This window comes from Hylaeus anthracinus, unplaced genomic scaffold (genome assembly GCF_026225885.1).
Source record: "Hylaeus anthracinus isolate JK02 unplaced genomic scaffold, UHH_iyHylAnth1.0_haploid 11994, whole genome shotgun sequence".
In the NCBI taxonomy this organism is placed as follows: Eukaryota; Metazoa; Arthropoda; class Insecta; order Hymenoptera; family Colletidae; genus Hylaeus; species Hylaeus anthracinus.
In genome coordinates this window covers 8,985,680-8,999,419 of record NW_026534341.1, presented here as the reverse complement: position 1 = coordinate 8,999,419, position 13,740 = coordinate 8,985,680, and the positions used below count along the sequence as shown (strand labels likewise).

The 13,740-nt window shown below is 40.5% G+C and overlaps 1 protein-coding gene across 13 annotated transcripts in view; it reads left to right on the top strand.

Moving 5' to 3' along the window:
• Positions 1 to 13,740, top strand: part of LOC128888423 (disks large homolog 4) — a 283,226-nt gene that overhangs the window by 23,834 nt on the left and 245,652 nt on the right. The window lies entirely within an intron of this gene.

The window sequence follows — 13,740 nt, the reverse complement described above, 5'->3', positions numbered from 1 at the left end:
TAATGTATATTTCAATTTTATTTTAAGGTTCATGAAATTTTTACACAATACTGAAAACATGTTTGACTGCCTTTATTACAAAAAAAAAAAAAAAAAAAAAAAAATGAAACGTTATAGGCTTAACAAAAAATAAATTTGTATAAAGGAAATATTTTCACAAAAACTTGAACTTGAATTTTGATTTTGAATAAACATAATTTATTGTCTGTGAAAACAAATCGTTATATATTACACGCATTACGGTATTTGAAATAACATTGAAGTGGTTTGATAGCATCTGATTTCCATCAATTTTGTTGTTTGCTGACCACACAAATGGATAACGCCATATCATCACTAATGGATGCAAACGCTAGTAGAAATAACAAGTAATGGTCAGGCGCGATAGTCAGAGAATTACCATTCAATCGACGCCGAGCTATTACGCAAGGAAAACATTTTCCGTAAAACGTCCATAGTAGAAAAGGTTTACCCACTCTAAATATCAAACAGTATCAAAAGTTCCAGTCTTTAATATACTCACCAATACTATAGAATCATGCGGAATCAGCGTCGTGACTTCTCGAGAAAACGTCGATGAAAGAACCGTTGAAAGCGATCATGCAAATTAATGTTTACGGCAGCATTTCCCGCAAGTTATTTTCCCTCGGGTACATTTTCCGCGTCGCGTTTCCGTACGTCCGCTAATTTGATTTCGAATGACGACGAACGAGATGGGTTGACGGGACAGTTGGAGGGGCTCGGAAGCAAAAAGGCTAAAAAATTTATTCGCCCGCATTCTGGCCGTTTATTTCACGGCAGAGGGATCCCGTTGTAGGCAAATGCGAAAGCCTTCGTCGCTGAAAACTCCACCTCGAAAAGAGAAGCGTATACAAACGGCGAACAAACGAGCGAACGAGACTTGATGGTTCTCACCTGCGAGTACAAGGGATGTTAAGCGTTCTCCAGGGAACAGAATGGTTTTCGTTGCTTACACAGACAGATGGCACATAACATCCATTATGAAGAATTTCTCTCGTAGCGCGTATTTGCGCGTACGCGTCTTCTGTGCGTGTAACACGCCCCCGGTATTTCGAGCGGGGCACAGTCACCGCGTGTGTTTGCGTGCACTTTGCTAAAGTTGCGTGTGGTCTCGCCAAGTAGACGTCCGCGAACGTTCTGACGGGCCACTGTGAACTTAGAAGGGGAACTTCGAACTGCGGCTGGAGATACTTCGGTCGTTTATTATGGGGCCTGTGTAAGTTCATTAGGAAGAAAATTAAACGACCACAAAGTGAAAATGGAAGTTGGATGTAAACTTTGTCGGTGGAACTTGCGACTGTAAAGCAATAGAATCCACTGTTTGTCAGCCTACACACAAGCATTCTCTCGCATAAAAATATAAAAAATTACTGCTACAACATATAGAAGTCAAAGTATACTTGAATTGAAGTTTGCACTCAAAACAAATAATGGTCATGTAGAGACTACCAGTATACCACGGTTCACCTTTTAGAGATAGGACTCCGAGCAATATTTTTTTTAAATCCATGTTCGATCAGAGATTTATGGGGTATTGAACCTGGTATGTATAATTACACGACCACAAAGTGTTGTACCGGAAAATGTGAATGCCTGATCGACTATGAATAATTGCTTGTTACGGAATGCCTCCCTGGCGTATACATAATTCAGCAGCGTTATTCTGCGTATTGATTCCGCGCTTCGCTTTACTATATTTTCATTAAATTCAGTTGTATCTTTAACAAGTTTATGTTACAATGCGGCGTTTAAATTAGACAATAGGAGATCGCATTGACCGATAATTGTTTGGGAAATTGTTGAAAAATACACAATAATAGTGTACATGAAATTGCATATGGGAGTCTCAGTTTACACAATAGCGAATGGAATAGGGAATTCGATAACAAACATTTACTCATTTGTAGGCACTTTATTATGCCGGAATGTCTAACATGCGTTACAACTCGATTGAAGTTTTATTTACTCTAATACTAATTTTAATTAACAAAATAAATGAATAAAATTCAAATTAGAAGCATACACGAATGTTCGTCGAAAATAGCCAATTAAATTAATGTCATTTTAATTAGAGCGACAAGTTATATCAAATTTCCAAGCGAAGTATTACAGAACTACTCTGTAGTTACTGGTCGTCATATTAAAAATATTTTCTCCGTGCAGACGAGTAATATTCGGAGGTTTTCCTACCGTGTTGAAACAAATTCTAATGAAGAAAATTTTATTCGACTTAATTGGAAAAGTTTGATCTAAAAAGCTGTGAAACTGTTGGAACGCTGCATTTTTCATTTTACTTCCAACATACATTCCCGTTCTCTTGTAAACGCGCGAATACAAGTGCCTACGCGTTATTTCCGCTGCCATAAGTACCCGCACACTGGAAACTATAATGCGGTACGGTACAATCAAGTATATATTGTCGTGTCATACGAGGTTTGATTGGATTGGCCGTGGTCCCGACGCATTCTACGTGCTCTACGTTCAAGAGGATTTCGACCAAGCGTCGGTCTCTTTGACGTCCTATTTGAAGCCACGCGAGAGTAGCTATAAGCAATTTGCTACAAAGTGCATCCAAATTGTTCAATTTCCCATGTGTACTTTTCACTTGATGCGCCTAATCGCGAAACAACGAAACCTCGGATTGGTATCAAGGTAACGTTTCAAACGATAACGTAAAGAAGATGAAAATGTTTTTTCACGCGAACCTCGATATTTTACGCGCGGTGAAACGGTCCTTGGTCGAAAGAACGCTAATGGAAGGAAATGTACACGCGATCGGAAAGCCAATCGCGATAGCGGATTCCGCTTTATTATAACTCATCGTAATTGACAGTTCGAGCGGTCGAAGCGGAATTAAGCTGGAAATTAGGTCCACGTAGTCGGATTTCTGCAGCGTTAAAGCACTTTTCGCCTAATTAGCGTCCCATGTGTAATTAGCGAACGTGGTTTACTTTAGGTAATGTCGCACGTGGCTGTCAACCGTGTTAAATCCTGTTCGACGTTATTAACACCTTTCTTTCCGTGATCGAGAGCAATTCGCAGACACGGATGAAAATGAAACTGTCGGGGAAAATTGCAAACGAGTTTGAATCTAAAAGCATATTGGGGGAAAGTGGGCTTTGTGAGATAAAATGATAAAACTCAAATATAAAATACAAGCTAGAATGCAAGCTTGAATAATATACAGTCAATCCCATAAATATTCGTACCTTTTATGACTATTGAAGAAGTTTGACTAAATTAAATTGACACAAAGATTACATTGAATTCCCATGGAGGGTATTAATTTATGGAACTGACTGTAGGTTTCGACCTCTGGTTTAGGTCTACTTTGGTGAATTAAATTATAATCTTGAAGTTATTCAAGGATATTCTGTAATTAAATTTTTTGACGAACAAGCGTGAAGTTATTTTATTTTTAAACTACATAACTCGACAATATGAGATGTTTAATAATAATAATAAGTGCAATTTCACGAATGGAGCAATATTGATTGAAAAATGGCAGACGCTAACAAGTTGCTCGAACAACGTAATGTCCGTTTACTGCACGGTAAAGCGTTTTAGAAACAGAGGACAACCCGACAGAAGTTAACAACTTTCGATGGGCGCATTAAGCGCTTCTTCATTACTGTTCTGCAACAACAATTCCCTTTTGCCGATACGCGATCGTGATTTCCAGGTCCCTAGAACTATCGAAATTTCTAACCACACCGCTGATCGCCGCTCAGGAAGATGAACGTGCTCGTAAAACGAGGTGGAATTTCTCACGGAGCACTTTAACCTCCGCCCTCCATCCAGCTGTACCTTGTACGGGTAACATTAAACAGATCGTTAAAGTGCACGGAATATAAACGTCGTTTCGATAAAACCCATTTATTTCCGCGATCATTATCGAAACCCAGATGTCGACACTGTTCTGTGTTCGCCAACAATGGACACGTATCTGGATACGTCTGAACATCGTTTATATCTTCCCTATTAATTCAGAATAATAAACACGTTTCACCTCGATTTACCCGACAATTTAAACATGCACAATGCTCAGCTATTTACGAGCGTTTCAATTAATTAATTATCCCGGCGGGCCACCGTGAGAGTTTGATATACCCATCTATGTTCAGTAAACGTATCGTTATTATGAATGTGTATACTGCTAGTAAATATCGCGTAACGCGTTATAGACGCCGCAATGGTGTTTAAGCAATTAATGTGCAAGAGTATCGAGAGTACATAATTTGTAGTACTTCTACGAAATATTTCTATTTAGATTCAACGCAAAAAACTGATGAGACTCACACACGTCTCTTAACCCTTTTCCCCCGAGTTTTTAAAAACCATCACCTCCAAAGTCAGCCAGGCATCTCATACACCCCCTATCCAGTCCACGTCTATAATAATGACTCCGATTCAGCCCTTTTCTCGAAAAATGATGCATAATAAAAATTCCCCTATCTGGAAAGAACAATGCACTCGTGCACGTCCTCGTTCCACGGGTCGTCCGTTCCGCAAAAATTTACGATATGGCCGCGGCATTGCGCGTAAAACCAAGTTTAAACTATTCGATCGCGCAAAAACAGGGGTATGAGGGATCGCGCGACGCGGTTGGGGGTTAGGGTGGGAACGTCGAGGAGTAATGGCCTAGCTGTATACGCGCGATATTTTCCTTGTTTGTTTTCCATTACTCCGCAGAAGGCAGCTGTCCGCCGACGGTGGAATATGCACGGCAATGATAAGAGGGTTGCACTCGGTATAATGGAAAATTGTGCCTTCGACTCGACGACCCCTTTCATGCGCCCGCGCAAAAGTTACACCCTCCGCTGCAGGAACGAGTGCTATGTTCGTGGGCCACGAACGCCAGCCGATTTCCCGCGGGACCCCGCGAATCGATAAAGGTTCCTTTATTTCTTCTTACAACGTTACCTCGAATCGGAAGAATCGACTGCTGGCCAGACAGGAGGGCGAGAGGACGTCGGGATAAGATTAAAGTGTCGGTGCCTCTTAGGGTAACCGCCGTCTCACGGTCGAGGACGCTGGAAAGTTTAAGCGTTGACAAACACCACCGCGACGAGTAGATTTGTTCAATGGCTTGTCGTTATTCGGTTTATCGATTAACCAGGACAAATTGGAGATTCTTTAGAATACTGCGAGATCAATCGTGCGGCAGAATTTTTGGCAAATTTTGGAGAGAATGGTACGTACATTATTCGGACGTATTGGAATTTGTTGGAAAAATTGAAATCTAAATTATTCAAGGAACTCGGAAAATGATCACGACTAGAAGTAGCGAAGAAGTATTTTCCTGTAACTCTTAATAAACCAAATAATAAATTTGAAAGGCTTTGCATCGACGGTCTGGTACCGATATCAGGTCGAAAACGAACATTTCTCACACCCCTCTGTAATTTCTCCTCGATTGCGGTCTCGTTTTATGGGTGGAGGAGAAATAAGAACAAAAGCTGCGTCGCCGTACGTTTCTAGACCGAGGAATTATACTCACGAATTCGCGGTGGCGCGCTTAAGAAGACGTATATCACACGAATGGCCTTTCTGATCCGTGAAATATCGTATCCTTGCTTTCTTGCGAGAAACGCCATGGGTGGGCACGTAGCTACAATTTATGTCCTGTTTTCAATTTCCACCCACACCGTTGTGAAACTATTTTTGCTCGTAGTTATTCATTTTTTCCTTCGCCAGAGATTCCATAGTTTGCGCAGCAATGTTTCTCGGATTTCTTCTAGAACTGATCCGTTATTCATACTATAGATAGTGAAAAGAAGAGAATTGAAAAATGTAATGAAAGGAAGAAGAGAGATGCGAGGATATCGTGCAGATATTTTCGGGAAAACAAATATCGAACGTAGGTCGTGGGATTAGCATTTTTCAGGGCAAAAGTTCCGCGCTGGAACACTCTCGGAAGGATTTAAAGCTTTTGCATAATCGCATATGGTTAACCAGGCGTACCGTAAGACGGTTCCGAAGCCATGATATATTACCGTTTTCAACGGGACAAATGGAATTTATAGTAGCACTCGGCTAAAACCCATTTCCCTTGGATACCGCGTTCGTTTCCGATAAAAGGAGGAAACTCCAAACGAGAGCACTCTCGCCCCTTCAGACCCCCTTTACAATGCATTCGTTGCGGTTGGGACTTAATGCATCGTATGCACTCGATGCATTCATTTGCAAAATTCACGGGCTCTTTCTCTTTTTAGTTTTCTCTACCTCCGGAGCCGTGTATTTTTCTACGGCAATAAGGGTCCACTCGATTCAAGAAATTCGAAGAATCACTTGTTTCCGTTAGGAGGGTTTCCTTTCTTTTGGGTGCATATAATTACAGTCCACGATTTCCTTCCTTTTTCGGAACTTGCATTTGGAGGAATTGAGTGTTCCATGCTTCGCTGGATTCACTTTAATTCCTCGCTTATAGGATAATATACTTCCACGTTAAACATTTGTATTTCTTTCACTCCTGTTTCGAACTTAGATTCGAGGAAGTATTTTTAAGAAATTTTAAATTTTAGGAAAAATCTGAGAAAGACAATTCCAAGTTTGAAATAAACAAAACGAAAGGATTGTTTAAAAATTATTTTAATCCACTGCTCATCATAAAACTATCTTATCCAACCATAAATATCATATTTCTCAGAATGGTTCATCCTTTCTTCTACACGAAACAATATTGTTAAAAACGAAGTCTTAATTCGTAAAAACAAGGATAAACATATTTTTCTTTCACCGCCCACGAAAACAGCAGTCGACCGCTGGTTGAAACAGCGTAAATCATTTTCCTCACCAGAGCTCCAGGGACGTTAATTACTTTTTATTGATAAAATTTTTTGCGGGGAAAGAAATGCAAGCAAGAAATTAACGGAACTTTTCTCATTAGTCTTCTCATGTAACGAAACGCTAGCTCGCTCTTCGAGGGAAACTTCTTAATCTTAGACTCGTTATAAACGCAGACGGGGGTGGGCGTGCTCGGACACAAGCAAGGAGTCAGAGATCGGTGTGTATCACGGAACTAAACGATGCAACAGGTAGGGCCTATATCGACTAATTTCGCAACACAAAATGTTTCACATTTGCGAGAGACCATTGTTCTTTAACGGCAGCTTTAATTGGCAGCGACCAATCTATCGAAACGTCCCGCAACAATTTTCGGTTCCAGTCGATCGTTCTTGAAAAAAAAATTAATGGACGTTTAATTAACGGTTGGGCGGCAGCTGTCGGCGAAACGTTAACCAAGTTACCAGTTCCATTATTACATTGCAGTGCGAAGTTCCATTATTAAGTTGTGTTGTCATTACGTCAGTTCCATTAGCCTTCGAGTAATAAGCTACAGGATAATGAGTGGCTTATTAATCGATGGAAGATCCTATTTAATAGATAAATTATTATTTATTTTCTATAGTGTAATATAATCCTGAAATGTGTTTCAAATAAGTTTCTTCCCAGGTGAATGAAATCGTAAAAGGGTGTATAATACAAGCAAATGAAAAATAATTTAAAACAAACTAATACAAAAATTGTGGAAAGAGATTTATTTAAAGTACCCTCCTTTAAATGAGCTTTAAAAGGCTTACTTAAAGACTGCCTCAGGTCGTCATTATCTACTTAGCTGTGTGTAACGACAAAGGGTAGAAAAGTACTCGTCTTGTTATCTGGAAAATGTCTGCCACTCAAAAAAAATCGTTGACAAGCCATCAGAAGGGGAACATTGCCCCCAAATAACCTTCAATTATGGGGCCCTGGTTATCTAGACTTTCTGCCGTCTCACGTTTTCCTTTCTAGCGAGGATTTCGTTATCAATTACTTCCCATCGCATCCTTTCGCGATGTCGACGTTGTTTCTTTTTCCTTCCCACGGATGATGAGATAATGCCAGTAGTAACACGCTGACAGTCTCAACTGCACTGCTGGCTAGCACTGAATTTAATTTGATTCGGTTCTGATAAGAGTCGAGCGAGATTTCTACAGTCTCGCGCCTTTCTCCCCCGATGAAGATAACTGTAGCCGAAACGAGAGAAAAATTTTCGAGGATTCCATGAACAGTCCATAAAAAAGAATAAATTATTAGCACGCGAGACCAGAGTGCACGAAGACGTATCGTGAAATAGGATAGGGAGAACAACCTGCATTCATTTGAATCAGAATATGCTTTACTTAAAGATTATATTAAATTTAATATAGTTGGATAGCACAAGGAATTGAGTAATGGGGTTCAAAAAGAGACATCCGTGTGTAATAATAATTAAGTGACGTTATCTATTACGTCGATAGGCAAAGCATCGAGTTTTCATGAATTCCGTGAAGCGCGGCCATGGAAGCCTCTGACAAGATAATGGTGTTCCATAATAAATGATAAATCGATTTTACCAAAGTGTCTTATGACTGCTTTCCTACCCTATCGCGTCTACTAAGAGCATCGTGTGTTTTCCACACTGCCAGGGTACAAATTCTTCCTTCAATCAAATATTCTGACTTTCTTTCCGTGGAAAATTCAGATACTTATAACCTTTTATTAATTCAACTCAACCCGTCTCATATAAATCGTTTTCTGGATCTATGGTGAGATTGAGAAAGTAATGAAATTCCGTAATAGCCTCTCGCAAGCGTTTCCCTAGTCGAAACTACGTATGGAGGTATAAGCTTTTCAAGTGGCGGGATGCCAGGATACCTGTTTACCGACGCCGTTTTGCCTAAAGGCGAGTATGTCAATCGGCCGCTAATATCGGTCGGAAGCATGTAGAGTGTACTTACACGACCTTAGCTGATCTCGAGTAAATGCTCTATCCTGTCAGTTATGCTGTCAAATTGGATCGTGCGACGATGTAAGCCCTTGTACTACCTAGATAAACCACCCGAATGCCTCTCTGACCCTGCCTCTTAGCCGTGATAAAGTGAGATCCATTTGACTCCCGGTGCTTATCAGTCGGCTCCTTCGTAGCTCCTCTCGTCTCCTATTCTCTTTTCATGGCGGTGATCCGTGCCAAGAGGTGAGGCGTTTGAGTAATTTCGTGTAGTAACGCCCGACCGTTAGTCGAAAAATGTGTCTTTTGTGTCCTGGTTCCGTAGCAACCGCATTGGAAGCGAATACGTACGGTCGTTCGATTTTTCAGCTGACGCTAACGTTCCTTTATGTTCGTCGCAGGACAAACGCGGCCCGATATTTTTCCAGACTGGCCGTGTTTTGTAATATTCATACCCATGAGGATGATACACGTCACCAATATTTGCAACCTTCTGGGAGAACGGTAGATTATATTCTCAGAGGGACGTCGCCGAGAAACGTCTGCCAAAAATAATGCCGGACCTTTTGTACACGTCGGTGGTTAGCATTCCTGTCCGAAATTTAGCGTTACGTGGCTTTGACCTCTGGCGAGCGGTTTTAGTTCGCGTGCCTGTTTACGAATGTAACGCAATCGACAGTGGGCAATACAGTTAAAATTATAGTAAACGAAGAGAACTACATGGGTCCTGTTAGAAAACATCTTGTGGAATTATGAATTATTTATTTTACGAATTTTAATAAATTACAATAAACAGCTGCATGGTCATCGAGAGTAAAAATTTCTCGAGTGCAATGTCCTCGTATTTTCATTTCGAGGATTTTTACACGGTCGAACACGGGGACACGAAGTTCCCCGAACTTAATAAGAAATAATAATGCGATATGCACGATAAAACTTTGATACGACGTCTCTGTTTTCTCGTTCCGACCTCCCTGGTAGTTTACTCTCAAGAATTTTCTGTTTTTCGGTTTAAGAAACCACCTCTTCGTCGACTGGCGACCGCGAACGGAACCGAACGCCAGGAATGAGGGTGATAACCCGGTCCGTCGTAAATTAGGAAAATTTCTCGCATTAAAACTTGCCGCGGCGTTGTTTCCTATATTTTTATTTCTCCTCGACTCAGGTCTGACGTTGTTTCGCCAGAGGTCGTTCCGTGCCACGGTTCCCTCCTCTTCGAGGAGGTTAATCGCGCGTAACATTGCTTCTGTATATCACCGTTCCTCAACCCATCCACGTTTTTTTTTCTTTTACTCTCTATTCTTGTAGAGGTTCTTTTCTTCCTTTCGTAGCACATTACGTCGACGAACAATGCCACATTGATTTTCTCGTTTTTGCTTTCGCTTCTCTCCATCGCACCTTGTGACGCCCTTAATGATACAGTCTCGCTCCTGGTATCGCTTGAATGGTTCCATGCGAACCTCCGGTCTCTGGTAATCCGTGCTTCAGCGAGTGAAATTGTTTTGTTAGGATATATTTATTATTCGAGACGTTGGACGCGGTTGTATCGTGCCATTCGCTATTCGAGGAGCTGGATAATGATTGCGTAGGACTTTCGGTTGCTTCGATCGATTCAAGCATTTTATTTTAGGCGGCTAAGGATCTAGAATCTTATGTAAAGTACTTCCAATTTTTTATCTATATTCAGCATTTCTATAATTCATTTAGTCGAATTTTCAACCAACCTTTAAACAATCCGCCCTGCAATTAAAACTCTTGCTGACTACTCCAACGGTGCCCAAATTTGAAATAGTTTAAATTCTGTTGCAGTTCCCTTTGATATGCGTCGTAATTCCATGCAAACTATTCTGTTTTGCACATATATTTCCCCTCAACGCTCTCTATCTTGGTCGTCCAACGGGAACGAGCACTTTCGTTTAACCTTCAACCTTAAATTTTCCACCCTCACAATAGTGTCTGAACTTCGTGGAGGCGACAGGAGTTACGACATCTCGTTACACTCCCGCAAAATATATATACGGCACACGGAACGCCTTCTCGCGTAGCTTCTAAACCATTTTCAACTTACGGTCACCATTCACTGCGGAAACCGAATCTCTTTACTCGCGCCGTTTCCTGGTTAAACCGATCGTACATTCGGTAGAAATCGCTGGAACGAAGTGAAAACGTGGCTCATAAATTCTACATGCTAACGATAAGAGCGAGGAAGACATTTTATTGCAAATTGAACGGTTCGGTATGATGCACGGTAAGTCCACCATTTGTCAATTGTATAAATGTGTACTATTTATCGGGAGAGAGCAGAAACATATAAGCATAACGCCATCGGTATTTTCTATTCAGGATAGACTTTTCACTAGAGTTCGTTTAGGACGTAATTTTCTTTAGAGAAATTAATTAATACTGACAGATTTATATGTAGTTATTTATAGAGAGGAAAATTGTAGAGGATTATTATCTTCCCTAAACGGTATTTATCTGTATCACCTGTTAGATGCTCCTTGAACTCTCTACAGTAATTATTTAGCATTATACCAAAAGCTGCTTTCCAGATAAATAATTAATGAATCGAATAAACAATTCAAATCGTGTTTCGCGTTCAGCTCACTTTCGTGTACTGAGGTTTATACATTTCAAAAAACCGTTGAAATTATTCAGCTGGTTCTCGATAAATCGAATTAAACGGTGCCTCGCTCGCAGCAACGTCGTCATCGTCTCTGGAAAACCCCGCCAGTAATATCGTCAACAAAAAGGATCTAATCTCGACTGTACTTAAACCGCCGTTACCGCGGCTCTCTCACCACACTTTGCAACCTTTCAAGCCCGCCTCTTCCGTATTTCTCATAAACAGTATACACATAATTAAAACATATTTGCCATGGCAACACTAACGGCGTGACAAATATTGTGAATGCTTTATAAAATAAATCCAATGTTTGGTTGGTACAAAATACTATGTATTATGTCATGTCTTTCCAAACAAATGGAACGAAACAGTTTATTCAATATAGCGTGTATTCAAGTAATTTTTATTTCACTTGTGATCTGAAAGGTCCAGTCAATACTTCCTTCCCAACCAATTTATAATTCATTGTTTCTCGAAAAAGAAATCCTCGGAAAACCTCAATTCTTCTGCCCATATAATCACACAATTTTTCTTATCAGAATTCGTTTGTTTCCTCGAGAAATGGTAGCGTTAAGACGAGTAGGGGCAATGAATTAATGGTACATCTTTAATCTGCTTTTCACGGTTCGACTTTTTCCGCTGCTAACATTCTTTTTCTCGTCCCTATCTCTCTCCCCTCGTTCTCACCTCTCCAGTCGCTGGTACCATTCTGCCCAGCATCCAGCTTCTCGAGAAATCCTTCTTGACCGATCCAGACAAGATACTGCACGAAGCGCAGCCAGCAAGAAAAGTACACGCCCCCTCCTTCCCAGTCCCAGACTTCCGGTGTTACAAGCAAAATGCCGGGGCTTCGGCAATTTGTCTGAGGGTGATTAATTAGTGCTGGTGTTTGCTCTGTTTCAAGGTCCGCAGAGGCACTTCGCTCGCGGCTGAAATTTACGCAGAGAGTTTCGAATGAATATTTTACTCGATCCGCGCGTTAACATTGCAGCGACCTAAGGCGCCTTAATCTCCAGTCCGAGTAAACGATAGCTTATTTGCGGCAACGAGATTACCACTTTTTAGTTACATTAACCCTTTGCACTCCGAATTTTATTTCAATTTCGTTATCAACAGATCCCAACGCTTTTAAGTGTTTTATTTGAAATTTACTGTAACTAAAAAATAAAGAAATTTAAACAAACAAAGGAAGCAACAAATTCGCTTAAATACCAGTCTTGAAACAATTTCCTTCACTATTGATTGGGACATGAAAAAAAAGGGTTAATCGAGCACGTCATCGTGGTGAAATTTGCACGATTGATCGTTGCTGAGTCTGATTTTCATGTGGTTATATCACCAAGCGATGCCACGCTTGTCGGGAGATTTCGTTAACGCGATCTGGAACGAGTAAAGGAGCCGTTGATCCGTGGAAATATATTAAGTCGACGAGACAACCCGCCTCGCGAAGTTGCAGCACGTTACGAAGGAATAAAGTGAGATTTGTTGGGCTATTTTAACGTTCGCTATGCCATATAAAGCCGTTACAGCGTGGTCAAATACCACGGAAGAGAATACGTCCAGCCGTGAAATTGACGTTCCATTTTTCTCGTCTCGCTGCCATTTTCACCTTCGAAAATTGAGGTTCGAGCTTTATCGCGTCACTCGTCTAAAAATGAGTCTGAATAATAGACCTCGGGGTGGCCCTTGACGATTGTAAGGAGCTGAAAGGATAACGATGGAACGAGAGATGGATGGAAGCGGGATAAGCTCCTTTCATCCCAGACCTGTAGGGCTCTCAAAATCCAAATGGTCGCTCAAGGCCACCAGGCGGTTATCCTCGCTACATTGTTGCCGCAAATCTAACAGAACATGCACCCTTTCGCAGGCAAAAATGCAAACTGACGCGACATAAAAACCTTGTAACAAAGCTGGCTATCATAGGATCTTGTAATCCTACAGATGCAGCATCCAACTTCTTCAGAATATTAATTTCGGTTATTAAAATCAAGAGTAGACTTTACATTAATTGTGATTTTTAAATATACAGTCAGTCCTATAAATATTCGTACCTTCTATGTCCATTGAAGAAGTTTTTCCAAATTACATGATAGGTTTGATGTTTCCTAATAAGTGTTTCTTTATAAATGTGTACATTAATAAACTTTACACTTGAATATATATATAATGAAAAATATATTTTGAGACATCACATCTATCATTTAATCTAGACAATCTTCTTCAATGAACAATAAAAATAAAATAAAATAATAAAATAGAATGATCACCCAGTCTAAAATAAATAATTGCTTGATTTTAAAGTAAGCGTAAATGTCGTGAAGGTCTGTTTTCTGTTTGCGGAAGT